The 27,897-nt window shown below is 44.8% G+C and overlaps 1 protein-coding gene across 3 annotated transcripts in view; it reads right to left on the bottom strand.

Moving 5' to 3' along the window:
* Dcaf1 (DDB1 and CUL4 associated factor 1) overlaps window positions 1–4,863 on the bottom strand; it is a 54,180-nt gene extending 49,317 nt beyond the window's left edge. For all 3 annotated transcript variants that reach the window (XM_027414429.2, XM_027414430.2, XM_027414431.2), the window contains exon 1: window positions 4,725–4,863. The gene's annotated coding sequence lies outside the window, so the exon portion shown is untranslated. The remainder of the gene's footprint in view (window positions 1–4,724) is intronic.
* Window positions 4,864–27,897: the final 23,034 nt, after the last annotated feature.

The raw sequence follows: 27,897 nt of genomic DNA, 5'->3' as shown, positions 1-27,897 counted from the left end.
GAATTCTAGAGTCTCAAATATATTAAGAAATCACTCTAACACTGAGCTATACCCCCAATATTTGTTTAGGGCTTTTTGTTTTTTAGTTTTGTTTTTTGGGTAGCTGATATTTTGGTTTGGGTTGTTTTCTTTTTTGTTTTTTGGGGAGGGGAGCATTTTGGTTTTTTTGAGACAGGGTTTTTCTGTGTAGCGCTGGCTTTCCTGGAACTCACTCTGTAGACCAGGCTGGCCTCGAACTCAGAGATCCACCTGCCTCTGCCTCCAGCACTGGGATTAAAGGCTTTCACCCCCAATACCTGACTTGTTTGTTTGTTTGTTTGTTTGTTTTTTGAGTGGTCTATTTGCCCAAATTGTCCTTAAACTCGCTGTCACCCAGGTAGACCTTGAGCCTTGGGTATTCTTAGTTCATCTTTGATTCCTGGGCCTTCAGGCCTACCACACTAGGCCCACTGTGGTAGTTTGAATGTAATTGGCCCACAAATACATAGGGAGTGGTACTATTAGGAGAAAGTGGCCTTGTTGGAGGAAGTGCTTCACTGTAGAGGTCTGCTATGCAGAAGCTATATCCAGTGTGGATACAGACTCCTTCTGCTGCGTTCGGATCAAGAGGTAGGATTCTCAGCTCCTTCTCTAGCACCAAGTCTGCCAGCACACCATGTCCCACCATGATGAAAATGTACTAAACCTTTGAAATTGTAAGCCACCCCGATTAAATGTTTTCCCTTGTAAGAGTTGTAGCAGTTGCCAGGCAGTGGTGGCGCACACATTTAGTCCCAGCACTCAGGAGGCAGAGGCAGGCAGATCTCTGAGAGTTCAAGACCAGCCTGGTCTACAAGAGCTAGTTCCAGGACAGCCTCCAAAGCCAGAGAAACCTTGTTTCGAAAAACCAAGAGTTGTAGCAGTCATGGTGTCTCTTCACGGCAATAGAAACCCTAAGACACTCATGTAACCCAAGGTTTGCTGGGTTGTTTGTTTGTTTGTTTTGAGACAGTGTCACTATGTAACTTGGGCTTGAACTCAAATTCATGATTGTTCAGCTTCAAGTTACATGAGTATTTAGATTACAAGCGTGCACCACCATACCTACTACATTAACATACTATTTTCAAGGTTCTTCCACATATTAGCACAATTTAAAGAAAAAAAAAAGTTTTTAGCACTCGGGAGGCAGAGGCAGGTGGATCTCTGTGAGTACGAGACCAGCCTGGTCTATAAGAGCTAGTTCCAGGACAGCCTCCAAAGCCACAGAGAAACCCTGTCTAGAAAAACCAAAAAAAAAAAAAAAAAAAAAAAAAAAAAAAAAAAAAAAAAAAAAAAAAAAAGTTTTTAAAAGCACAAGAAAATAGCTGGGGCCAGATGGTAGTGGTGCACACCTCTAATCCCAGCACTTGGGAAGCAGAGTCCTCTAAGCCACACTCTCTGTGATTGTCCATCTTCTCTCCACTCGAACACAGAGATGGAGACTGGCCTAGGGGCTTGGAAAATCCAGGCAAGGCTGGAACAGCTCATTTCCTGCATGAGGAAAATGCAGTCAAGCCCAGACCTCCTTTCTACCCCATTCCCCAACTGTCATTAAAGGCACATGCCTTTAATCCCAGCACTTAGAAGGCAGAGGCAAACAGATCTCTGTGAGTTTGAGGCTAGCCTGGTCTACAAGAGCTAGCGCTAGGACAGGCTCTAAAGCTACATAGAGAAACCCTGTCTTAAAAAAAGAAAACAGGGAGTGGACATGACACATGCCTTTAATCCCAGCACTTGGGAGTTCAAGACCAGCCTGGTCTATACAGCAAGTTCCAGGACAACAAAGAAACACCCTGTATGTGTGTGTGGAGGGGGTATAGAATGAAGGGGAATTCAAGGACATTATAACAGTAAAATTTTAGAATTCAACTTAGAAACACACACAAGGTTGCAGATCCAGGACAGTGGTAGAGCATTTGCATGTTATTATAAAACCCTAGGTCTGAATTCTACCTTATATTAAATAAAAGCCAGTCTGGTGATAGTGCATGTCTTTAATACCAGCATAGGCAGGCAAATCTGAGTTTGAGGCCAGTCTGGTATAGAGTGAGTTACAGGACAGCCAGGACTACACAGAGAGAAACAATGTCTTGAAAAAACAGCCAGGAGGTGGTGGTGCATGCCTTTAATCCCAGCACTCCATAGGCAGATCAAGTTTGATCTCTGATTTCGAGGCCAGCCTGGTCCATAGAGCACTTCCAAGACAACCAGGGCTATACAGAGAAACCCTGTCCTGATCAACTTTTTTTTTAATGTGCATTGGTGTTCTTGTCTGCGTAAGGGTATCGGGTACCCTGGAACCGGAGTTACAGACAGTTGTGCGCTGCCATGTGGTTGTTAAGAAAGAACCCAGGTCCTCTGGAAGAAAAGCCAATGCTCTGAACCACTGAGCCATCTCTCCAGCCCCAAAACCCTGTCTTGAAAAACAAACAAAAAGATAATGTGCCAAAGAATTTAGAAGTGATGTGCCTACAACCTGAAGTAATTCCACAAAATAAACACAGAGACAGAATATACAACAAAGCGGTTAACTGGTGAAACTAAAGATAATCACTTCATTTAGCTTTTCTACCGAAAGGGATTTTTGGTAAGATCCTGACTCAAAAATCAAGCTGGGCCGGGTGGTGGTGGCGCATGCCTTTAATCCCAGTACTTGGGAGGCAGAGGCAGAGGCAGAGGCAGGCGGATCTCTGTGAGTTTGAGTCCAGCCTGGTCTACAAGAGCTAGTTCCAGGACAGCCTCCAAAGTCACAGAGAAACCCTGCCTTGAAATCCCCCCCAAAAAGAAAAATAGGTTCTATTCTACACTATACTTAATAGAAGATTCAGCAAAACTGTCCCCAAATATAAGATAAAGTCTGTTAAAATAGATCCTGTGCCACGAAGAAAAAGAGGGAAGACAGCACTCCTTCAGGAAAGTTGCAACCCTTACTTAAAAGAAGTAAAAGGTGTAGGTAAATGATAAGGCCTGTCCCTGAGACTCTAAATTCAATTCCTAGCACAAAGAAAGAAGGAAGGGAGGGAGGGAGGGAGGGAGACAGGCAGGTCAACTTGAGCTTGTGGTGCACACGTGTATCACAGAACTTATAAAGCTGAATGAGGCACATTCACAAGTCTGAGACCAGCCTGGGTTACAGAGACTCTATTTCAAAAGCCATAAGGGAGGAAGAGAGCCCTGGGTCAATCCCCAACACCACAGGAGAAAGGGGAGAAATTCCGAATTTACAGCTTCAAGCAAAACCTTAACACTATGACACATAATCACATAACTATTACTGTCCTGTGTACTTTATGAAAACAACAGTAGTTATAAACCAACTCCAATCACTTCAATTTAACATGGAGCTCGTTTTATTACATTTTATTAAATTTAATAACTGAACAAGACAATGTAAATAAAATGTTATGCTCAAGAAATGTGTAAAATTTCCTCATATTACCTTAACACCCAAAAATATACCCCTACTCGAAAACTGTTAATGAAAAACTGCTATATACAAACACAAATCTTGACATCTGGAAGAAATATACTGTATCAACTCCTAAAGTCAAAACAGGTTTATAAAAGCCTTAAAGGTAAATGCCAGGAAACACGGGCGGAGGGGGTGGGGGGAAGCCTTCAAGTGATGCTACCAATGAACCTCTCCAACTACAGCATTAACAAAGGGCTTGCAACAGGATGATAGTGCTACAATAAATTAATAATTAAAACACGCAGAATAGTTAAAAGGCTTCACAGGAAAGAGATACAAGAAACTGGCAGACGGGGGCGTTAATAGTGCACTGGGGGGGGGAGGCAGAGGCAGGCAAATCTCCGAGTTTGAGGCCACCCTGGTCTACAGAGCCAGTTCCAGGAAGAAGAGAAAGAGAGCCAGGAGTGGGGGAGACAGACAGAGGGGGGCAACAGGAGGCAGACAAAAACGAGTGGTAGTCATTTATTCAAAACTCTAAGAGTTAATTCCTCAACAAATGGAAAAAACAAAGAGCTATCACTGCAGTAAGAGCAAACAGACCGACACCTTCTAGAAACAGGACAGAGCATGGCAAACGGCCCGCCCACCAGAAAACAACTAAGAGCCCTGGGTACGAGCTCCCAAGAAGCCTGGCAGGCAACCTTAGGTCGGCACCCACACACCTCTCTGCCCCTCGGCTCACCACTGCATGGTAGGAGTAGGAGGGGCTCCCGGAAAGCTCCTCCCCCTAGCCCTGTCCAAGAGCAGGGCGGGTGCAAGTGGGAGGTGGCACGAAGCCGGAGGAGGGGAAAGCCCGCCCAGGTGACTGAAGCCGGAGGCGGGGACACAGTCCGGGAAGGGGTCCACCGTGCGGCAGGGGAGAGGGAGCCCCTCGGCTCGTCAGAGACTCGGAGCGGACCAGAGAAAATGAAAGAGCACCTCCTTCAGGTAGAGGCGGGCACATCCCTGCCCCCCACTCCGGGCGGAAGAGTTACTCTAAGGAAGCTTCTTTGGAAGACTGGAGGAAGAGCCTGAGGCCCCGCCCCCGGGCCAGGGATCAGGAGGAGGAAAGTCCTGTCAGGCCCCAGGCCCAGCCTCCCGGGTGGTCCCGCCCGCCCCCTCGCCGCCGCCGGCAGCCGAAGCAGGTGCCGCCCCTCCCCCAGCGAGGCGCCCACTCTCCCGCCCAGCCGGCCGCGCGCTCGCTCTCCTCGCGCTCCCCACAGAGAGTCGGCTCCTTCCTGTCCCCGCTTACCTTCGCGGGCGGCTCCGCCGCTTCTCCCCGCACCCCTCCAGCGGCCACAGTTCACACACACCGCCTCTGGTCCCGCACTCACTCTCCCTCACTCACACACACAGCGCGACCACGGCTCCTGAGCGGCCCACATATTATGCGTCACTCGCATGTTACGTGCAGTGCGCGCGCGCGCGCGCTTGGCGCGAGGCTCGCGAGCTGGGAGGCGGGGGGAGAACGTCGGCGCGAGCGGAGGAACATCATAGGGCTCCTGGGAAATGAAGTTCCGCTTTTAAGGGCGGGAAGGGCGGGGGGATAGAAAGACCAGAAAGCACCTCCCCAGCGCATTGGCTTCTGGGATCCGTAGTTTTCTGTATTATACGTAAATTGCTGTGTATTTATTGGCTGTTTCCAAAAGCGGAAGCGAAAAGTGAAGGAAGGAATCGATCTTTCTAAAGCCCGGCAGACTACCGCTGCCTGATAACTTTGCCAATACGTAATTCTACCCTGTGTAATCGGTAAGGCTCAGTAGTACTGGTATTGACACATAAGCCTTATAATATGCCAAAAATGAATCTCGCACAAATGTATCAAAAGTTGCAGTACTCATTAATAAGAAACTCACTGGTTTTCCTTTGTCTTTCTGTTCAAAACATACTCGGCAAGAATCAAAACAGCATTCGTTGCTACGTATTTTATGTGAGGAAGAAAAATTAAAAAAAAAAAAAAGTCTTCAGCCAAGACTTGACTAACCACAGAGGTCATCTAATTCAATTTCTTAATTTTAAAGTTGAGGAAAGTGAAACCCAGAGTAAATGACTCGCCTAATATCACCAACCAAAGTGAAGAAGCATCAGGGGATCTGACTTTGACCCACAGATCCTATGTGAGGGCATGAAAGATAAACTCCACAATTGAGCAGAATCTTGACAAGACCTACCCAGACGTCAGGCCTGATGCAACTCATTATTGCTCTTGGAATTCTGAGTGTGTTCTGTGCGTTTCCATAGAGTTCTCGCAGTCAATACTTTCACATGGAGATTGTAAGACACTGTGGACCTATTGTTGTGAACAGATTCTATGGCTGTTAAGCCAGTATCAGCCAGGCAGTAGTGGCATTTGTGAGTTCAGGGCCAGCCTGGGCTACAGAGCAAGTTCCAGGACAGCCAGAGCCAGGGCTACACAGAGAAACCCTGTCTTGGGGGGAGGGAGGGAGGGAGGGAGGAAAGAGAAGAAGCCAGTATCCCAGATTTCAAACTCAAGTCCACCACCACCCTATCCCACCCACCTGAGTTCTCCCCCTTACTTGTGTAGCTTAGAGTAACAAGCAGCTAAAAGTAAAAATTCTAGAGGGTGATGGCAGTGCCACAGGCATGTAGCATGTCTTCAGTCACTCCTCTTGCCACAGAACAGCTTTCCCCTGTGCTTCTGAAATCTCTGGTCTCTTGCTGTGATGACCATTATCATTCAATTTGTCTTTACAGCAGGCCTGGCTTGCATCAAGACCAGGGCAGGTAATGCCAGCCAACTTTATGGAGGAGAAATCTGAAGGAGTAAGGTTGAATCAAGATACTGAGTTTTGTTGGACATGATGTCACATGCCTTTAATCCCAGTACTCATGAGGTTAAGGCAAATGAATCCCTGAGTTAGATATCATCCTGACCTGCACATCGAGTTCTAGGATAGCCAGAGCTACATAATAGAGAGACCCTGTCTTGAATGACAAGACAAGTGAACAAAAGATACAGATTTGGGGGCTGGAGAATGGCTCCACAATTAAGAGCACTTCTCTTCCAGAGGACCAGGATTTGATTCCCAGTATCCACATGGCAGCTCACAGATCCAGGGGATCAGATGCCCTCTTTTGGCCTCTGGATATCATGCGTGCTTGTGGTGCACCAACACACAGACAAAACACTTATACACATAAATCTTTAAATTTCTTTTTTTTTCTTTGTATTTTTTTTTCAAGACAGGGTCTCACTATGTAGCTGTAGCTGAACTGGACCTCCCTATGTAGACCAGCTCTGACTTCAAAATCAGAGATCCACTTGCTTCTGCCTTCTAAGTGCTGGGATTAAAGGCTTGTGCCACTGTGCCTAGCTAAATTCTTATTTAAAAAAAAAAAAGACAGTCTGGGAGTGGTGGCACACGCCTTTAATCCCAGCACTCGGGAGGTAGAAGCAGGCAGACCTTTGTGCCAGCTGATCTACGACGTGAGTTCCAGGACAGCCAGAGCTGCTAACACCGAGAAACCCTGTCTCAAAAAACAAACAAACAAAGACATGGAGTTCACAATACCTACAATACTACTTGAGGCAGCTTTCCTGCCCTACCTCCCTGGGCTTTGAACCCAAAATGTACAGGGATGGATCCCCTAGGTATCCTCCCCTAATACCTTGGATACCTTTGGTCACCTCTAAGAGCCCTTGTGAGAACCCAAAAGTAAACTTTCAAAGTCACTGCCTTATTCTGTCACCAGATGGCACTATTCCACTTTAGGAACCCAGTGTAGGGAGCACTGGGTTGGTGGTGGTCCTAAGGGGCATCTAGGGGAGAACTGGGGGAAGCTAGAGTCTGGGACACTGGAGAAGTACAGCAGTACAGGGTCTGCCTAGGAGCAACTCCCTCAAGATTGTCCACCCTAAACTAGTGATTGTGGTGATAGCTTGCTTGTACAGATAAAGGCTGTCTGAAGGTCAGAGAATGGAGTTTGCCACTAGCTAACCAGAGAGGTCTTGGAGGTCTGTATAGACAGGAAGTGAGGTACTGCATGCCTATAATCCCAGTACTTTGAGTTGAGAGATAGGGATCAGAAGTTCAAGATCATCCTCAGCTACCTAACATGTTTGAGGCAAACCTAAGACACATGAGACCTTGTCTCCCAAGAAAATACCAAAATCTCTACCCTGTAACTACCGCAGCCCTCCTTCCCCTACTGCAAACACCAGGTAAACACACAGTCACATGCCTGCAAGCACTCCAGACTCCCATCCTGGGAGGAGCAATGAGGTGGCACCCAGGCTTCCCTAGCTACATATCCCTAGGTGAGCATTGGCATAGTTCAGAGAAAGGGTGTTACCTATATTGCCATTTGCAAAAGCATGTGCATCTGTGTATTGGGCGCCAGTGTTTACTGTCAACATTTTCACACCTAAGCGCATCTGAACACAAAACCACAGATAGTCCAGGCCTGAATACCTAGCTTGATTCTGACACATTGATTCTGAATTCTTAAAGAATTGTTCTGGTTCATTTGTTTATTTTTGCTTCTTTGGTAGAATATCTGTGGGCTTTGTCCTACCCTCCTCTACACATTCCTTCCTACCTTGTGGTACAACTAAGACAGAAACCCCGAGCCTGGCAGTGGTAGTGCACAGCTTTAATCCCAGCACTCAGGAGGCAAAGACAGGTAGATCTCTGTTGAGTTTGAGGCCAGCCTGATCTACAGAGCAAGTCCTTGAACATCCAAGTCCACACAAAGAAACCCTATCTCAAAAAAAAAAAAAAAAAAACACAAGAAAGAATAGGAGGAAGTGGAGGAGACCCACAGCTGAAAGAGGGAGGAATCATACAGAGCTCCCCAGAATCCGAACAGGGCAAGAGGAGCTCCAGCTCTGTCCCCAGAATCAAGGGTTACAGTCTTAGACATAATCTACCTCTCCCTGTCCTAAGCATGCTCATTATGTATACGAAAATTCACAGAAGCAAGTCCTCTGGGCCTCAAGCCCCAGCTCCTTCTATAATTACTTTTCTCCAAGTGCCCCCTCTCTAGGTTCATTGCACCCAGGTGTTTCTCCCCTGGTGCCACCCAATACCTCCTGCTTTCTTCTGCAATTCACTAAGGCTAGAAGATGAGCCTCATATCCCCTTATGATCCCCTGTTAACTGAACAAAACTAAACTACCACTGCCACAGATGTCACTGAGACTAGTAGTAGTGCCACCAGGTGCTGGGGATCTCTGCCTAAGCAAAAAGGAAAATCCAGCAGTCCTCCAGAAAATGAGTAGGAAGAACACTACCCTACCTCCCAAAAAGGTATGCCTAATTATATCCATGTATACCACTTCATTTCACAGAGAAATAAACTGAGTATCTACAAAGTTAAGAGTTGAATCCCCTACCTTATCTGATAAGTTCAAAACAGCTTCTTAGAGACCAGAAGGAAATAAAACCGTGATCTCCATCTCTACCCAGCTCCCACCTCCCTAAGCCTCAGACAGAGAGGAAAACCCCACGTAATTATTGAGGACAATAATAATAATAATAATAGCTGACCATCCTACATTTTATCTGACTGCCCTATGGCGACTCAACCACAGACTTCCAAGGACTCCCATTTCTGCTCTTTATGGAGCCTCACTTTTGTTTTCTGAAAAATGATGAGAAACAGCTTAGGGCTAGCATGGTAGCACCTGCCAGTAATCTAAGCAGAGGCTAAGGCAAGAGGATCAAGAATTCACAGCAGAGCAGGCTAGATGGCTCAGTGGGTAAAGGCTCTTGATGATAAACCTGATGGCTGAGTACAATTCCTGAGACTCACATGGAAGGAGATGAACCAAAGTTGTCCTCTCCTCTGTAAAAAATGTAATTAAATTCTTAAAGAGTTAAAGACAAGCCTTGGCAATGCTGGAGAAATGATTCAGAAGTTAAGAGCACTTGTTGCTCTTGCAGAGGACCCAGGTTAAGTTCCCAGTGCCCACATGATGGTTCACAGCCATCCATAACTCCAGTTCTAGGGAATCCAGCACCCTCTTCTGACTTCCTTGGGCACCAGATACACATGTGGCACACATAGACATGCAAGCAAAGACTCACACACATGAAATAAATCTCAAAATACTGGGAAAAATGAAACAAGCATTGGCTATATGGTAAGACTATCTCAAACCAAATTTTAAAAAAGGAGAAAATAAAATAATCAAAACAATGGGTGTTTAAGAGCACTGGCTGCTCTTCTAGAGGTCCTGAGTTCAATTCACTGCAATCACATGGTGGCCCATGACCATCTGTAATGGGATCTGATGCCCTCTTCTGGCATGCAGGTATACAAATGAATAAAATTGTTTCCAATCACTCTTACTAAAGATAAGACAGATTTGGTGATGCTCATCTTTAATCCCAGCACTCATGAGGCAGAGGCAGGCTGATCAGTATGACTTTGGGGCCAGTCTGGACAGGCTACAGAGAGAAACCTTGTCTCAAAAAAATTAGGATCAAAAATTCAAAGTCATCCTGAACTACATAGAAGTTTCAGAACAGCAGCCTGGGTGAACTATATAGCAAGACTCAGTCAATGATTAGACAAATCCAGGAGTCTGGGCTCCCTTATCAAATTGATCCTGATGATCAATAACCAGGCTCCTTCTTTGTCACTGATGGTTAGGAATAAGGAAACAGTTTATTTTATTCTAGTGGAATTTTGAGAACTAGATGGCTCCATGGTTCACTTCAGCTTTGGAGGCAAACAGACCAGTCCTAATACTGCTTGTGCTGGCTAGTTTTATGTCAGCCTGACACAACTAGTCATTTGGAAAGAGGGATTCTCAACTGAGAAAATACTTCTAATAAGATTGGTCAGTGCATTTTCTTAATTATTGATTGATGCTGGAGGACCTAACCCATTGTGGGTGATGCTAGCCCTGGCATGGTGGTCCTGGGTGCTACAAGCAAGTCAAGGAAGGGCAAGCCAGTGAACCATGTTTCTCCGTGACCTCTGCTCCTGTTCTTGTTTTCAGGTTCCTGACCTGATTTCCTACCTTTGACTTTCCTCAGTGCTAGCCCTATAAGCTGTAAGGTAAAATAAACCCTTTCCTCTCTGTTACTTTTTGTCATGGCAGTTTATGGCAGTAGAAAAGCTAAAACAGGGCTGGAGAGATGGCTCAGAGGTTAAGAGCACTGACTGCTCTTCCAGAGGTCCTGAGTTCAATTCCCAGGAACCACATGGTGGCTCACAACCATCCGTTATGAGATCTGGTGCCCTCTTCTGGTGTGCAGATATACATGGAAGCAGAATGTTGTATACATAATAAATAAAATCTTTAAAAAGAAAAAGTAAAAGCTAAAACACCGATGTTCCCTTTTACCAGTTCTGGGGCTTCAGGTTACTCCATTTTTCATACACTTCAATTTTTCTGGTTGAAAAATATGGCTATCTCTTTTCCAGCACTGATAGAAGAGTTAAATATAAAGTGCCTTAACTTGTCATGCTTTAAGTACCAGATCCTAATTCCTGTGGCCTTAGCTCTGGCTGGTTACTTTGCCCCTCTGATGACTAGAGTGCTGACTTTCCACATATAAATGAGAAATGAGCTTTATATCAGAATAATCCTAGAGCACATTTTCAGCAGCCCTGAAAAATAGGATAGCCTCTCTCTTTTGAAGGGAAAGTGGAGTTTGAAACAGGATCTCGGACACCCAGACTGGGCTGGAATTTATCTAGATAGATAGTTATCAAGGATGACCTTGAACTCCTGATCCTCTTGCCTCTACCCACCCCCCAGGAATTCTGGGGCTACAGAACCACACCTAGCAAGGTAGAATAGCCACTTCTTGATCTGTTTCTTCATTCTTTGTCCTAGCAGAGAACAGAAAGTAATGGAGTCAGCAGAAGAAAGAAGACCTTCTCCAGGCTTTCTCACCATGAGAGCCATGCGTCTAATCAAAGTTGAAGGATAGTAAAGGCCAAAGAGTCTCTTAGATGTGAAACTAGACCTGCTCACTCTTTCCACAAACCAACCCATTCATACTGATTTCCTATTGAGCTGCTGTCTGTTTTTTGGATCCTTGCCCAAAGCACACGTACCTCCTTCCCTGGGATTTGCTGGCAGAACAGTGATGGCATAACCAGAGTAGAGGCCAAAGAGGGTGGCTAGAGATAATATACCAAACACAATTCTTCACAGTCTACTTGCCCAACACAAGGCAGGAATATAAGCATGAAAGAGAGCCAAATGTCCTCCAGATCCTCCCCCTATCCCCACTCTATCTCATTTGATCCCCCAGGGAGCCTATCATTTTTGACTGCTGGAGATTTGCCCATCCCAAAGGCTGTACTCCAGGTGCAGGTTTGGGAAAGGGGGTACAGGCTTTTGTTGTTTTTTCTGTGTAGCCCTGACTTTCCTGGAAATAATACTATAGATCAGGCTGGCCTTGCACTCAGAGATCCCCCTGCCTCTGCCTCCTGAGTGTTGGGATTAAAGGCATATGCCACCACCACCTGGCATTCCCAGCTTCTTTAGCTTCTCAAGTTCCTTTAAGAGGAAATAGAAGTGGAATTAACATCAAACAGGCAATACTAGTCTTGCCTTCAAAATGCCAGAAGATCCAGGCAGTGGTGGCCATGCCTTTGATCCCAGCATTCGGGAGGCAGAGGCAGGGGGATCTCTATGAGTTTGAGACCAGCCTGGTCAACAGAGCTAGTTCCAGGACAGCCTCCAAAGCTGCACAAAGAAACTCTGCCTTGAAAAAACAACAAAAATGATCAAATTTTGCCAGGCGGTGGTGGTGCACACCTTTAGCTCCAGCACTCAGGAGCAGAGACAGGCAGATCTCTGTGAGTTCAAGGCCAGCCTGGTCTACTAAACAAATTCCAGGACAGCCTCCAAAGATACAGAAAAACAAACAAACAAAAAAATCCCAGAAGACTTTAGATTGCTTATGTTCACTTAGAACCTCCTGAAAGCCCCCCTCCCTCTCTCTCCAATCTCCAACTGCTCAGAGAGTCTCTGAACAAAGGAAAGTTTCGAACTCTTGGAGACAAGTATAACTTCCTCCCATGTTAGCACCAACAGCCCAAATCCCCGCCTAACCAATCAACTTTTGACCATACCTGGGTACAAACCAGCTTGGGGCAAATACATCATCACCCCTCACCTACAACCTATAAAGTCTCCCTGCTTTAGTTCGGCAGTGGGACCCAGAGAACCTGCCCAGGAGTTGCTCTGCTCAACTATACCTGTTATACTTTTTCAGTTTGGCTTGATCTAGCTTACTGTGTTAGTGAAGAAACTTATGGGGGGCAGAAAACCTATTAGTTTATAGCTATAAGATTTCTACAGAAAGCTGGGCATTTGGGCCTGGAAGTCAAAGCCATCAGGGAAAACCATTGCTAGGTGCAGAGGGTATCCGGGGCTCTTACCGTAGGGACAGCTCTTCTTCATTCCCTAATAGGTGGGGGTGTATCCCTATGAAAAGTCACATGATGTTCCTGAGGGGAGCCCCTTCTGCTCAGTTCCTGATTCACTGGGCTCAGACTTGTCACAAGAGATTTTTGTGAAGTCACAAAGCTGACTCCCTCTATACAGGGCCAAGGGCCAGGACAACCAGGAACTAATTGGGCATGACTTAATGAAAGGGAGGATTTCAGACAACAGTCTTTGGAGCAAAAAGAGAAATATGGAGCTTGAAAAAACTCAGTGGACCAACCTCAGTTTGAAGAGCTGTCAGAGACCTGGGGTTGAAGACAGTTTCTCAGGTTTTAACAGGAACTTCTAGTGAAAGACCCTCTCGAAATGCCCCTGAGCCCCCTGCCCCGAAGCTGCCGGGGCCTCCCAAGCCTTCACCCCGGCAGGGCTCGCGCCCCCGGCCCGCCCCGCCTGGCACCGAGCCTCGGGGCTGGGGCCGAGCAACGAGCACCAGATGGGCAGGCCCGAGAACGAGCACCAGGTAGGCTGGGGCCGAGCAACGAGCACCAGGTGGGCCGGCACGAGGGCGAGCACCAGGTGGGCCGGCACGAGAACGAACACCAAGGGAGCCGGCCTGGAGCCCTGCCCCTGAGCCCCGCCCGATGAGAAACACTCTGTCCCAAGGTCTCCGCCCCCAAGGTCAGCCATCTGGACGCGGAGGGAGGGGGAATTGAGTCTGTTGTACCAGACACCAGACCTTGAGAATATGCTGATCTGGAATGGCTCTGTGTCTTATTTGAACCATCCAATAGAAATGATTCTGTATTTCGCCTCATTTGAAAGACTCTGTGTTTCACCTCATTTGAATAACTCTGTACTTTGCCTCATTTGAATAACCCTGTATAGCGCCTCATATACATTGACCAATGGGAATAGCTCTGTACAATGCCTCATTAGAATTATCCAATAGAATCCCTGCTCCTAGCTTGCGCCTTTTTCCCTATATAAGGACCCCTTTCCCTTGGCTCGGGGCGCTTAGCCACACAAAGGCTAAGTCGCCCCGGGTACCCGCGTCTCCAATAAAGCCTCTTGTTTTTTGCATCCAGTTCGTGGCCTCGCTGATTCCTGGGTGTGTGGGTCTCCCTCTACGAAAGTGCCTCTTCGGGGGTCTTTCATTTGGGGGCTCGTCCGGGATAGAGACCCCCACTCAGGGACCACCGACCCACGTTTGGGAGGTAAGTGTTGTGCGGATCCGCTGTTTTGTCTTGTCTGGTCTGAGTCTGTCTTGTGAATTGCGCTTGCGTTTGTAGTATACAGCTGTGTACATTTGTATTTGGCGGCTCCGAGAGGAACTGACGAGTTCCGACTCCCAACCGCGGCTCCAGGAGACGTCCTGGTAGCGTTTGTAGCCCTCGGCGTGAGGGATTTGTAGGGATTTGTACTTTGGAGCCCTCAGCATGAGGGATTTGTACTTTGAACCTAGATCTATGACTGGACATCTTCCCAGTCTCTTTGGAGAAGGCCCTCGGCTTGAGGGATTTGCAATCTTTACTGGGGACGAAGAAGGAGGGCCCCCTTCTTCGACCGACCCCCTCTCAATTCTTCCTTTCGACTCTCTGTCGAAACCGCGCTGCGAAAACCTGTTCTGTGTTCTGTGTTGTTTGGCCTTTGTTTTGTAATTGATGTGCATAAACGCAAATGAATTACTCTTTGTTCCTCAGCTCGAGCGTATAAACTTATCTGGCCTGATCCGGACATCTAAACGGCCTTAAAGTTATTAAGAACTGTAAAAAGGACTTTGATAAAATTTTGATGTTAACTGAGAAATGAAAAAAAAATGTAGGAGACTTAAATAATAAAGAGGGAAAGGAAAAAGGAAACTTGTCTAAGAATGTCTAAGAGAGTCAGAGAAATGAACTAAAAGGTAGGATAAAGAGTTAAAGCAAGCGGTAAAAGTTACAGAGGGTTAAAGCAAGTTGTTGGAGGTCACAGAAAGTTACAGAGGGTTAAAGCAAGTTATAGAAGGTCAGAGGAAAGTTGTAAAAGGTCAGAGAAAAGTTATAGAAGGTCAGAGGAAAGTTGTCAAAGGTCAGAGAAAAGGTTGTTACAAGTCACAGAAAAACCCTGCCTAAGAAAGAAGTTAAGCTACTGTTTAAGGAATCCTGGCACTTAGATGTGCCTGCCCTGGCCTTGCATCACCTGTACCTCTCTAGAGCAGGTGCTAATTATTTACAGAAATAAGACCTTATCTAGCCACCTGTAGATACTTAATGTATGCTTAAGGCAAGTAATTAAAACAGACAAACAGACCTCTAATGCTTCAGAGATCTTCAGAATATGGCATTTAAATTGTTATCTTTAAAGTTTTTAATGTCAGACAGACTGCCAGATCCTGACAATGACCCAAAATCTCCAAAAGATTACGAGGCACCTCGGTTCCCGCACCTGGACCAGTGAGCGAGATGCTCAGATATGAAACCTGCTGCCTGCCAGAACCTGGCCGAGACTGCGAGACTGGACAAAGCTGCTGGACACTGGAAAATTGATTGTACCCCTTTGCCTAGACAAAACAAGGTCAGTCTTTTCCATGTCCCTCTTCCACAGAGAGAAAATAAAACCTCTCACAATATAGGCCTGGCGAAGATTGCTGTTCTTTGAGACACCTGCCTCCAACGATAATGGAGAAACTTGGGTTTGGCTAACTGTATATGGACTTGCTTCTAACTGGCTTCTGTCATTTTTTTAGTAGATTCGGATAAAATATACCCTTCTCAGATCTCTGAAATATTACTGGTTGTCAGCTTGACAGCATCAGACAGTCAGATCCACTATAGACTAGTCAGTATGTTAGCTGATAAAATAATGACTATCTACTGTTCAGGCACAAGCTCAAGGTTTTTAAGTTTATTTTGGTTGTCATCTAAGTACAAACTTAAAGGGCTATTCATCAGGCCAAAGGCACCCCTGTCCAATCCATACCTAGCTCTCTGGACAGAAGAAAAATGTACATGCTTATAGCCCAAATCTGTAGTTTTTGCTAGGACTCAAAGTTATAAATGTGTTCTTGCTGTTTGAACAGATATCCAGATATCTGCTTTTTCTGCACTGTGGGCTTCTATAAATAAGTTTTAACCTCTGTTCCTAGTTTAAATATGTCTTAAACAGGTTTCTGCTTCTGACAGACATCTGAATATCAGTTGCGGACTACTAGCTGTTCCAAGTAGACGGCGAGCCCTGGACTTGCTATGGATGTGAACCAGTCTGCTGATGTGGACACCCCCTATCTCTACAACAGTGTCTGCTAACCAGAAGCCCCTGATGGATTCCCCATTGCCTAAAATTCCTTTTTGCTTTTGACTAGCATTTCAACCTTCTGGGGTCCCTAACTTCGTCCCAAAGTCAGCAGGAAGCAGTTTGGAAAGAAATTTCGCCGTCCATTTTCCCTGGTTGGAATGCTAAGTCAAAAGGAACTCCCTTGCATGGGGATTCGAAACGACAGGGGATGCTCACTAGAAGCCTTCATCCTCATGGGACAAGATTCAGGTAACCAGAGGATGGCAAAAGGGCTCCACCAGTATCACCTCTATGCCTCTCCTTATTTCCTTTACAGCGTATTAGGGAAATCAACCCGATATAAGAGGGAGCCAATATCCTTTACCGTGGCCCTATTATTAGGAGGGATAACAGTGGGGGGCATAGCAGCCGGCATAGGGAATTAATCATTTCAAACTTCTACAGCAAGCCATGCACACAGATATCCAGGTCCTAAAAGAGTCAGTCAATGCACTCGAGAAATCCTTAACATCACTCTCTGAGGTAGTCCTATACAGACCATACAGGAATAGTTAGAGGCAGCATGGCCAAGCTTAGAGAAAGACCTAACCAGAGACCTCTGAATGGAAGATTCCATTCAGTTACAAGAGAAATGGGGGAATGAAAGACCCGCTCGAAATGCCCCTGAGCCCCCTGCCCCGAAGCTGCCGGGGCCTCCCAAGCCTTCACCCCGGCAGGGCTCGCGCCCCCGGCCCGCCCCGCCTGGCACCGAGCCTCGGGGCTGGGGCCGAGCAACGAGCACCAGATGGGCAGGCCCGAGAACGAGCACCAGGTAGGCTGGGGCCGAGCAACGAGCACCAGGTGGGCCGGCACGAGGGCGAGCACCAGGTGGGCCGGCACGAGAACGAACACCAAGGGAGCCGGCCTGGAGCCCTGCCCCTGAGCCCCGCCCGATGAGAAACACTCTGTCCCAAGGTCTCCGCCCCCAAGGTCAGCCATCTGGACGCGGAGGGAGGGGGAATTGAGTCTGTTGTACCAGACACCAGACCTTGAGAATATGCTGATCTGGAATGGCTCTGTGTCTTATTTGAACCATCCAATAGAAATGATTCTGTATTTCGCCTCATTTGAAAGACTCTGTGTTTCACCTCATTTGAATAACTCTGTACTTTGCCTCATTTGAATAACCCTGTATAGCGCCTCATATACATTGACCAATGGGAATAGCTCTGTACAATGCCTCATTAGAATTATCCAATAGAATCCCTGCTCCTAGCTTGCGCCTTTTTCCCTATATAAGGACCCCTTTCCCTTGGCTCGGGGCGCTTAGCCACACAAAGGCTAAGTCGCCCCGGGTACCCGAGTCTCCAATAAAGCCTCTTGTTTTTTGCATCCAGTTCGTGGCCTCGCTGATTCCTGGGTGTGTGGGTCTCCCTCTACGAAAGTGCCTCTTCGGGGGTCTTTCACTAGGAGCTTGGGATTTTGTTCCTTAGCTGTGTGTCTATCTCTTGAGACTCCTTTGGGAGACCTTCCCTCAACTGAATACATATAAAGATACTGATTACTGGCATTTATTCCATGGGAAAGAGAAGCTTAAAACCTGTGACCCAGAACCATACATGATCACCAATTTGTTTTGTCTGTTTCCTGGGCAAACATGGGCTACCATATTCTACTACTTTGAAAAGCAGCGCTGCTGGGAGGTGATAGCATATGTCTATAATCCCAGCACTTGGAAGATGGAGTCAAGAGAATCAGGGGTTCAAGGTCAGCCTTGAATGGAAGAAAATGAATAAAAGGGAGGACATGACTATTCCTGAAGCATCAGGCTAACATGAGCTACAGGAAACCCTGACCAGGAAAAAGGGGTGGGGACAAAAGAAGAGAAGAAAGAAAAGTAATCTTGGTGGCCTTGGAGTTCTCTTACTTCCCTGTTAGACTATGCAAAGGAAAAAGAATGGCAGCAGAAGAATGGCAGTCCCCACTGTCTCCTAAATGTAGAGATTCACCTCCTGAAGAGCCAACCAGAGGAGAAAACAAGATGAAAGAGAACACTCAATTCTATAAATTGTGGAAAGGCTATTCTATAAAGTTTGGAGGTAACAGTTTATATGTGGGTCATGATGAGAGCCACTGATTGAAACCCTGTTTTAAAAAGTAACTAATAAGCCAGGCAGTGGTGGCGCATGTCTTTAATTCCAGCACTCTGCAGGCAGAGGCAAGCAGATCTCTTTTGAGTACAAGGACAGCTAGATCTACATAATGAATTCCAGGTCAGCCAGAACTACATGGTTCTGAGGAATAAAACAAAAGGAAAAAGAAAGAAACAGAAACAGAGAAAGAGGAAAAGAAAGAAGAAGAGGATTATTGGTGTTCACTTTGGCAGTACATATACTAGAATTGAAATGGTACAGAGATTAATGTAGCATGAATTCTAATTGATCTTAATAATAAAACAACTGGCCAGGTGTTGGTGGTGCATTCCTTTAATCCCAGGACTCAGGAGGCAGAGGCAGGCAGATCTCTGTGAGTTTGCTGCCAGCCTGGTCTACAGAGCAAGTTCCAAGACAACCTCCAAAACAATACTGAGAAACCCTGTCTTGGGGAAAAAGTAAACAAACAAACAAACAAATAAAAACTCCAGTTAGATATAGGGGTAAATACTGAAAGATCAGAGAAGCAGAGCAGCCAGACACGAGTTCTTACCTCTACCGAATCCTCAGACCGAATGCCCGATTCTGTCTCTAGGAATTCTCAGACTGACTGACTGAGATCCTGTACCCTCCCGCCTTATATTCCTCTCTCTGCCCAGTCTCCACCTTCCTAGTGCTGAAATTAAAGGCATATGACTCACAAATACTGGGATTAAAGGTGTCAGCCATGACTGGCTCTATTTCTCTTAAACTGGATCAATCTTGTGTAGCCCAGGGTTGTAGGGGGATGTTGTAGCCACACCTGCTTAGGGGCTGGCTACAGGTGTGCCTGACTACGCCTGCAAGGGCATGGTCAGGGGAAAGTTTAAGAGTGAGGTGGCTCTGGTTTCGCTTTCATCTTTGGCTTGCTGTATTTACTGTTGCCCGCCAGCTGGCTAGGTCGCTGTGTAAGTAAGGCTTTTCCCAGTTAAATTCCCTTGTATTTTTTTTTAACCTGGCTCTGTATTTGTAATTTCCCCCATTAAACCTAGGCCCCATTTGGGAGAGCCTGCGGGTCCCACCGGGACGGTGGCCTAGGCCGGGAAAGGGCTTCCTGCCTCTCCTCAGTGCAGCTGGAAAGTGAATGCTCCTAATTCACTGTACCCCTCTAGTGCTGGGATTAAAGACATGTGATGGTAGTCTTTTAAACTGATTCAATCTCGTGTATCCCTGGGTGGCCTTGAACTCAGAGAAAATTCATCTACCTCTTAATTCTGTGTGCTAGGATTAAAGGTGTGTACCACCACCACCTAGCTTCTGGCTGCTGGGATTAAAGGTGTGTGTCTGACTTCTATGACTTGTGAAAGATTTGCTTTCTGAATCCTCAGGCAAGTTTTAATAGATCATAAATAATGCATCAACACAAAAACCATATCCATTTTTTGTCCCTTGTTGCAAATCAGAAGGAAGGCAGGTAAGATAGGTGCCCTACTCCACAAGTTAGGCAGGTCTAGATTCCAGAAGCTTTTGTTCCAAAGAATAAAAGAGAAGCTAATGTCCTTAGTTCATTCTAAGGAGGGCAGCAAGTCTTTGATCATTTATAAAAGTTTGCCAAAATATGTGCTTTATTATTTCTCCTGAAATTTTCGTTTTATCTTCTAAGCTGTTCTGTCATCCAGATCAGTATGGTTTTCTGTAACAGGTATTGAGTCTTTTAATTGCTCTGTGAAGGAGTTTCCCCAATGCTGACCAATAATGACTGAACCAAATTTGATACGGGGCGGGGGGGACAGTGAGAGGTTCCCTATGGTGTTCCCCAATGGCAAAGGATTACCTTGCCTGCCTGTTTTGTGTTGATCTGCATTTGTTAGTCAAATGTTGGCCTTTACCATACATACCTTCTGCATATACCAGAAGGCTAGGGCCTTCTATTTGGATTCTCTCTAGAAAAAAATCTTTGTTTCAGGGAACACCTTGCCTGCAATACTTTTTTCAGAAGACCTGGTTTACACAATTAAAACATCTAACCTTTAGATTTTTCTTAAAATTTTTAGAAGTCACTTCTGTTATCCAAGTATCTTAAGTGTAAGGCCCAATATCCGCTGTATTTGTAATCCATTCATCTTTGGGTGCTGATCTTCCTTTAAAGGCCTGACCCACCCCTTTACATTAGCATTTTCTTTCTTTTTTTTTTTCTTTCTTTTTTTGTTTTTTGTTTTGTTTTGTTTTGTTTTTTTTGAGACAGGGTTTCTCTGTTGCTTTGGAGGCTGTCCTGGAACTAGCTCTACTAGACCAGGCTAGTCTCGAACTCACAGAGATCCACCTGCCTCTGCCTCCCGAGTGCTGGGATTAAAGGCCTGCGCCACCAACGCCCGGCTGAAACTTTGGCTTTTGAAAATGCTAATGTAGCCAGGCATTGGTGAGTTCCAGGACAATTTCCAAAGCTACAGAGAAACCCTGTCTTGAAAAACAAAAACAAAAAAAGAGGAAGGATACCTGAGCTTGGGATGTAGGTGCTGGTATTATGTACAAGGGTCTGATCCCCAGCACTATATAAACTGTGTGTGGTGGTATATGCCTATAGTCTCAGCACCCAGGAAGTAGCAGCCAGGAGAACCAGACACTCAAGGTCACCCTCAACTATTTGCCAATTTGATGCCAGGCTGAGACACCTGAGACCCTATCTCAAAAAACAAAAACATAGGGAATGGTGGTGCACACCTTTGACCCCAGCACTCAAGAGGCAGAGATAGGGGGATCTCTGTGAGTCTGAGGTGCACCTGGTCTTCAGAGTGAGTTCCAGGACATCCAGGACTGTGGAGACACTGCCTCAAACAAACAAGCAAGCAAAAACATGAAATATAGGATAACACTAGACAGTGTGATACGCATCTGTAGTTTCAGCCCTCAGGAGACCGAGACACCTCGGAGGATGGTGAGTTTGATGCCAGCTGGGACTATATCCTAAGACCCCTTTTCAAAGGAGAGAGACAGAAATGGACACACACACACACACACACACACACACACACACACACACACACACACACATTTGCTGCCCAGGCTGGCCTAGAACTCTTAGGCTCAAGCAATCCTATCCTATCTCAGCCTGCCAAGTAGCTAGGATTACTGGTATGTACCCCTGCACCTAGCTGGCTTTTGTTTTATTGCCCTCTCTGACCCATGTTTCCTCTCAGCTGTTACCCATGGGAGGGAAATCCAGAGAATCAGGCCTTTATCTCAGTATGCTGAAGCATCAAAGGCTTTGTCACTAGCTTAGCTACAGGGCTTAACTGGTAATATTGCAAGCTAGGCCTCTGGGACCAACCACTGATCTCTGTCGGGATCAGGGTTCTATACTCAGCTCAGACGTCTGAAAGGCATTGGGTACCTTCCCATTTTATGCAATCCCATACACAGTGTTATGACTTGACCATGAGGTAACCCCAAAGTCTCCTGTACTCACCCTTAGTTAATCAGTGACTGAGCTAAAGACACATTGCTCTATCATGATCTCCCTGCCTTACCCATGAATGGGTGGGTTACTTTATTCAGAGGAGGATGGAGTTAGACACATTGGTCTGAAACTGTAATTTCAGAAGTCTGGAGACTGAGGCAGGGGTATGGTGAGGAGGTCTATACTAGCCTGGACTATATAGTAAGACCCTGTATCAAACAGACAGAAGAGGAAGAAGAGCCGAACACACCAACACAGGAAGTGCATTTATTTTGTTTTTATTCTAACTCAGGTAGTGGCTGTGTCTTTTCCCCATTGGCTGGAATCCAACCTCACAATCTTATTTGATTGTCTGAAAAGAATTGGCCCACTGCCCCAATTGGAGGATGGGGAAGGGATCACTGCTGCCAGGAGAAAAGGTCACTGCTCCATACCATCAAATTCCTGGAGTGGAGCAGTGGGCCTCTGTGTAAACAAAGGCTGAAAGGATTAAAATATTTGCATAAAGGTCTTAGGAGGTGGTGGAGATAAAAAAAAGATCATACTTCCTTGCCCTAAATACAAAGTTTCATACTATTTGATAGAAAAGACATCTGTTTGATACTTCTTACACTATGTAGCAGGGCTCTCCTTGAAATTTCGATCCTCCTGCCTCAGCGTCATGAGTGCTAGGATTATAGTCATATGCCGCCATACCCAGACTTAATATGAGTAGAGTATTTCCTCCCTTGAGTTCCTACTCATCGTTCTGTGCTCACAGTAGTTAAGGTTTTATTATAATTACATTTGTGTGCTTGTTTCCCCAGGAGCTATGTGGCTTTGTATAACAAATCCCCAGAGTCTGTTGACTGAAATTGAATCCCCTTTGTCATATGGGTAGGCCGAGAAACCTAAAGATCCCCTGCAATAAATACATGCTGATTGAACCCAATCCTCTACCAGACTTCAGGGGATTGAGACTGACCCAGCTGGTCCCATCTGGAGCAGACAAAATTCTACTAGGAATGAGATGTTGCAACCAAGATAATTGCAAATGTGCAGCTGAGTCTGGGGAGGTCCAGCCAGCCTTACACAGATTCTGCAATTGCCTTAAGAGTGTAGAGGTTGGCTGCATTTTATGTGAACTAAATAGACCTGCACATACGTTTAACAATCCAAACTTCACAGTAAGTGCCCTACTAATTTTAACATTAGATTCCATAAACTTACAATTGATAGATTTCATACCCCCTGAGGTATGGAATGAGATACTTAGAAGGTTAATTTTGCTTATAACAATAAATCAGTTCAAATCCCAACTTTGAGTTCAAGGAAGGATTTCTTTTGATTTAATTTATTGTTTGCTTGCTTGTTTGTTTGTTTTTGACAAAGAGTCTCACTCTGTTTTTGTTCTAGTCTAATTTAGCTCTTGAACTCATTATGTAGACCAGGCTGGTCTCACAATCTTAGCATCCTCCTGCTTGAGCTTTTTATATGCCGAGAGGTCAGGAGTCAGGTGTATGCTAGCACGCCTCACTTCGTTGATGTTATGTTTGTTTGAAACAGGGTATCACAGTACCCCTAGCTGGCCTCCAACTTATGTTGTACCTGAAGATGACCTTGAATTTAGGATTCTCCTGCTGTGAGGCTTAAAGTTATCTTTTAGGTTTAAGTTATTGTGCATAAGAGATCTATAAAACAAAAAATGCCTCTAATCTGTAATGGTCACTTGCCCAAGGACAGATAATTTCCTAGAATGCTGGGGGATGTTTATGCAAGATAACAAGTGTGGCACGGTGTTAGTGACACACTCCTTTGATCCCAGGACTCAGGAGGCAGAGGTAGGTGGATCTCTGTGAGTTTGATGCCAATCTGGTCTACAAAGCAAGTTGCAGGACAGCCAGTGCAGTTACACGGAGAAACCGTGTCTTCACAAACAAACAAAACAAAATAAGATAACAAGCCACATGTATTCACCTCTATACACAATGTTGGTTGCCCCAATTGAACAGGATGTGCTTGATCACAAATAGGTGGGAGGTACTCAGGCAGGGAGTACCTCAGGATACATACTTGCCTCTAATTGGACAAAGGCAGGAAGTATATAGCCTGTGGGTTTTGCCTTTATAAGCACCTGAGTAACGTGGTTCTATAAAGGTCCAAGAAAACTCTGAAGGAAGACCCCAGACTAAAATAGTATGCAAGAACAAGAGCGCTTATTACTGTACCTGCATGCAGGGATTGAACACCTGTACAAAATGGCAAAGACCCCGAGAGGAGTGTGCCGGCTCATCTTAAGGGCAGCTAGGGGAATTTCAGGGTCAGTTAGGTCATCTCAAACATAATTGGTTAAGGAAGTACATTAGTATACTTTTAGTTGGCTGAAGTTTTATCTTTGGACATACTTGGGTAAATTTCAAGGGGGTTGCAGGAACTGTCCTTGAGACACTGTGGAGCTGACTCGGGCCTTGCTCCTATTCTCTCCCTCATCCCTGAATGCAAGGGTGATCGTTGATGAATGAACCTTTGTTGGGAGAGACACCTGTTTGCCCCTCTCAGGGAACTAAAACCTAAATTCAGTTGTAAAAGTGGGAAAGTTTAAACCCTTCAGTTTATGGCCATTCTCTGCGAATCCCAATATCCATTGTTCTGGCCAGAGTCCAATGTCCTGGCCAGTATCTATTGTACTGGCCAGTACTGAATAAAGACTGTTTCAAATTTGGCTCAAAAACTGTGGTAGTGAACTTATTCTCACCAGGTAGGACTAACAATGCCTCTACCTCCCAAGTGCCAGGATAAGGATCAATCCCTTATCATGGTATACGGTTTGCAAATATCTTTATCATCCCAAAGGTTGACATTTCTTTACTAATAAAGCCATTTGATATACATAAGTTTTTACTTCTGATGGAATCCAACTTTTCTTTTTCTCTTTTATTGCTTTGCTTTCCGTATTATTTCTAAAGCCACACCATTGCTAAACCCAATGTTCAGCTTTTCTCTGTGGTTTCTTCTAACAGTTCTAAAGTGTCAACGCTTACTTTTTTGTTGTTGTTTTTCAAGACAGGGTTTAACTTTGAAGTTTGCTTCTTTCTTGGCTTTGAACTTGGAGTAGTCTCCTATCTCAGCCTCCAGACTCCTGAGATGATGAAAGTGAGGTGCTTGCTCAGTTCCTGAAGTTTCTGTGTTGATTTTTGGGGAGAGGTGTCTGGATGATCTATATCCTGGCGATTGGTTGTTGAAGTCACCTGGAATTTACTGTACCTGAACTGACTTTCCCCTTTATGTATAGCACTATTTGTTCTAGGAGGTTAGGTGTCCCAATATTAGGCATGTATATATTTAGAGTTGTTATATGTAAATTTTCCTTAAATTGTCAGTGGTACCATTGTTGTTTTTGAACTCAGGATGTAGCTAACGATCATCTTGAATTCTCAGTCCTCCTGTCTTTATTTTCCAAATGCTGTATAAATGGAGGCTTTTCTGTCCAGTCTGGTCCTACAGCCACTTTTAAAGTAGTCACTCAGAGGCTTAATATTAATTACAAATTGTTTGGCCTATTGCTCAGGCTTATTACTAGCTAGCTCTTACAACTTAAGTTAACCCGTTGTTATTATTCTATGTTTTACCACATCTGGTGACTTTACCTGTGATCTAATACATCTTGCTCCTCTGGCAGCTGGCTGGTATCTTCTCCTGACTCCATCCTTCTCCTCCCTGTATCTCTGCTTGGATTTCCTGCCTGACTCTATCCTGCCTTGCTATAGGCAAAAGCAGCTTCTTTATTAAAAATGGTAAGAAAGCATATTCACAGACTACAGAAAGGTATCCCCACAGCAGTGTTGTGATTGAATGTAAGTGCCACCATTTCCAGCTCAGATATTATTATTACTTTTATTGCTATTTATTTATTTATTTGGTTTTTCAAGACAGGGTTTCTCTATGTAGCTAGCCCTGGCTGGTTAAAGAAACTCAATCTGTAGACTAGGCAGGCCTTGAGCTCATGGAGATCAGCCTGCCTCTGCCTCCTGCGTGCTGGGATTAAAAATGTGCCCCACCACTGCCCAGCAAGTAACATCTTTTAATTGAATACTTTAGACTTTCTACATTCAGGGTTATTACTGAAAATATGTACAAATTCTGCATCTAGAGGATTACTACTTTACTGAGTTAATACTTGACACTCTTGGCGAATTCTCATTTGTTTATTCTTCTTATTAGATGTATTCTTCCTTGAGCTCACTTCCATAGGTGTATCTTTTCCACTTTTCTGTGCAGATCTCCTTTGAATATCTTCTTCAATGCTTGCTGAGTGGTCAAGGTTTGAGTTTATGTTTATCATGGAAGGCTTTTATTTTTACTATTTTAATTTAAAAATGTACTTATTTACTTATTTGTTTTTTGTAGACAGGGTCTCGCTATGTTGTCTATGTTGGTCTCAAGCTAATAGTACTCCTCCTGCCTCCCAAGCACAGGGATTAAAGAAAAGAGCCACCAAGATTGGCCAGAAAAATGAATTGGAACATCTGGACCTAGATTATAGATAGTAGTGAGCCACAAGAACTCTTAACTACTAAGCCACCTCTACAGCCTTCCTCTTTTAGTTTTAAAGAATATCTTTTCTGGATATAATAATTTGGACAACAGCTGATTTATTTGGTGGCTTGAAATACATCAGCCTATATTTTTCTGATATGTAGTACCTTGAAAGTAACTTTGGAATTCTCTTACAGTTTCAATATTCTTTCTTTGTCCTATGCCCCTGGCATATTAGCTATATTATCATGCTTAGAGGTTCTTCTCTGATCATAGAGCCAAGGATGACTTTGTGTTCCTTATTGTACTGCTTCCACCTCCCAAGTCCTGGGATTACAGGCATGTACCACCATGTCCGTCCAGCTTTCCCTTTGGAAAGGGTGTCCTCCTAGACTTGGATGTCCATTCCTTCACTAGATTTGAAGTCTTTGGGGCTAAGAGATGACTCAGTAGTTAAGAGCTTATGCTGTTCTTGCTGAGGACTGAATTTGGATCCTAGTACCCATGTCAGATGACTCACAACTACCTATAACTCTAGCTCTAGGGAATCCAACACCTATTTCTAGCTTCTACATGCAACAGCACAATATAGTATATACTCTCACAGACATTAACCTGTAAATAAAATAATTCTTGAACAAAAGAAAATTTGGTTTAAAATTTGTGATTAAAGGCATGTGCCACCTTTGCCTGGCATGTGCTTTAATTTTTATTGAATACATTTTCTTTGCCTTCAATTTGTATCTCAGTTCCACCTTCTGGAATACAGATTCATTGGTTTTGTCTCTGTATCCTAGGGGTCTTTTTGTTCTTGTTGTTTTGAGAACAGGGTTTCTCTGGACTGTCCTGGAACTTGCTTTGTAGACCAGGCTGGCCTCAAACTCATACAGATCTGTCTGTTTCTGCCTCCCAAGTGCTGGGATTAAAGGTGGGTGCCACCATCACCCAGCATTGTTGTTGTTTATACTCTTTGGCTCTTTTACTCTTGGGGGCCCACTACCCAGCTCCTAAATTAATCACAGAGAATCTTATTCTCTTTTAGGAATGCCTGACTGTAGCTTGCCTTATTTTGCCAGCTTTTCTTTCCTTTCTTTTTTTTTCTTTTTCTTTTTTGTTTTTTCTTTTTTTTTTTTTGAGACAGGGTTTCTCTATATTGTTTTGGAGCCTGTCCTGGAACTCGATCTGTAGACCAGGCTTGCCACGAACTCACAGAGAACTTCTTGCCTCTGCCTCCCAAGTGCTAGGATTAAAGGTGTGCACCACCATTGCCCAGCCTTTGCCAGCTTTTTTTAACCTAAATTGCCCCATCTACCTTTTGCCTCTAGGCTTTTGCTTTTTCTGTTTCTGTATATCTTTCCTTTTCTTCTTACTCTGTGTCTGGTTGTGTGGCTGGGTGGCTGACCTTTGGTGTCCTCCTCCTTTTCTCTTGCTCCTCTATCTTACCTTCCCAGATTTCTCCTACTATTTATTCTCTCTGCCTGTCAGTCCTGTCTATCCTTTCTCTCCTGCCTTGCTATTGGCTCTTCATCTCATTAGTAGACCAATCAGGTGTTTTTAGACAGTCATAGTAACACAGCTTCACAGAGTTGTTGCACAAATGAAACATACAAGAATGCAACACATCTTAAAATAATAACCCAAAACAACTATTGAACAACAAAACATTGTTAGAAAATACTTAAAACCTTTC

This window comes from Cricetulus griseus, chromosome 4, assembly GCF_003668045.3.
Source record: "Cricetulus griseus strain 17A/GY chromosome 4, alternate assembly CriGri-PICRH-1.0, whole genome shotgun sequence".
NCBI lineage: Eukaryota > Metazoa > Chordata > Mammalia > Rodentia > Cricetidae > Cricetulus > Cricetulus griseus.
This window is presented reverse-complemented; position numbering and strand designations above follow the sequence as displayed.